This window comes from Eurytemora carolleeae, unplaced genomic scaffold, assembly GCF_000591075.1.
Source record: "Eurytemora carolleeae unplaced genomic scaffold, Eaff_2.0 scaffold313, whole genome shotgun sequence".
Classification (NCBI taxonomy): domain Eukaryota; kingdom Metazoa; phylum Arthropoda; class Copepoda; order Calanoida; family Temoridae; genus Eurytemora; species Eurytemora carolleeae.
In genome coordinates this window covers 63,821-65,796 of record NW_019396416.1, presented here as the reverse complement: position 1 = coordinate 65,796, position 1,976 = coordinate 63,821, and positions in this window count along the sequence as shown.

Sequence of the window (1,976 nt, the reverse complement as noted above, 5' to 3'; positions counted from 1 at the left end):
AAAGGATGGGGAGGGGGAGAGCGGATTTGATAAAAGAGTTTAGGATGGTTTAAGGGTAGGGGGTTGATTATTTGGCACAGAACATCAGTTTTATAAAACAAGAAGAGTTCTGTAGACTATACCCATATACACACCTACACGAAAAAGAGGAATTTTGTGAATTAATATGTGAGGGCTGAACTAACGAATATTAAGAAGTGGATGAACCCTTTATTTGAACCACCTCTGATGGTGGAATTAACGAATATTGAGAAGTGGATGAACCCTTTATTTGAACCACTTCTGATGGTGGAATTAATGAATATTGAGAAGTGGATGAACCCTTTATTTGAACCACTTCTGATGGCGGAATTATTGAATATTGAGTATCGAAGTCTTAGTCAGGTCACAAGCATTTTAAACGGCAGTGAAAAAATTTGAGGTTAAGATAATTTTTGTTTTATTTAATGAATTGAAATCTGAATGAAATTGTATACATCTTTTAAGAGCGTAAAAAAAAGAAAACCACATTTTGGAAATACCAACACTAGGTGTTATGGTATTGTTTTAATTAAGAACCATGCTTGTAAGATTAGGTCGACAAACAAATGCCGCAAAATATTTCAACTATGAAAGACGATTTTTAACTCTTTTCATGACATACCCTATGTATAAACAAGTTGATAAATAATACACCGGAAGTGTGACAAAAAGGAGGGTCTTTTTTTTGGAACACTTTTTTGCAATTCATTTGAATAGTATTATTTTTGATGATATTGGCACTTTGTAACAAACAATGGAAAGTTAAGGGTGGATAGACAAGGGGGATGGATTTGATTCCTTCCCCCCCATTTAATAAAATAAAAAAATACGATTGACAAGTTCCCCATAAAGTGAATTAATGCAAATAATTAAAAGAATAGTGGAGTGTCTTCGCGCGTCTAACACTCTGTGATATATCTTAACCACAGACTACACAGATTGATTATCTCCTTTCACAGGGTGCTACGTAGGCCTAATTTGACCCGGCACGACATGCTACGATTTTACGATAGGAATTTTAGAGTGCCATCTCACGGCTACTTGTTAAACATAATGCACATTTAGGGGTTAGGTTTTACAATTTTTAAAGAAATACTCCAATATTAAACATGAAACATAGCATTTATGAATTCAGTCTTTTTTTGAAGATTTTGTGTTACGTAACCAAAGGATCCTTAAATATCATTGAATACAGATGTTTGCTGATGGAAAATATCGTATATTTTAGCTGATAATCGACCTTTGTAACTCTCTTATCTCTGATCTGAAACCTTTTTTCTTTTTTCCCCCTTCCCTCCTTCCCCCCCCCTGCCCCTCCTGCAACCCAATTTTACTGGCGAAATGATCCTAGAAGGTATATTAACAATGACATCGTTAGGATGCGGGTGAAATCATGATAAAAACATAATTTTTGATTCTACATCTGATATGCAGCTTTCTATAGCAGAGAGTGGGAACATAAACAAATATATAAAAGATGGAGGGGTGGTGGAGTGAAAGTTGCCATCTAGGAACATGGTCATGCAAAAAAAATTTATTTATGTAAACATTATTAAGTAAAAAAAATAAAAATTTTATAAATGATTGATGGATTCAATAATTAAAAAGGGATTGGCGTATACAAAAAAATCAAATGAGCATTATGATGTATTCCGCAAATTTTAGACCAGTAAATCATCTAAACAATTAACAAAATGAAACAACAAAATCAATCACTTAAGAAAGAACAATAAATAAACAAACAAATAAAAGAATAAAAAAAATAACGAAAAAATGAAGATGAGGACGAATGTAAAGAAAGAATGAAAAAATAAAGTAAATCAAATTATGAATAAATAAAGAAATGAATGAATGAATAAGATGTGTCTCTCTCAGCATATTAGTTATGATGTGGCGAGGGTCGTACAGGGCATGGGAATGAAGTTGAGGGGGGGGAGAGGGGGGAAGAGGGGGTG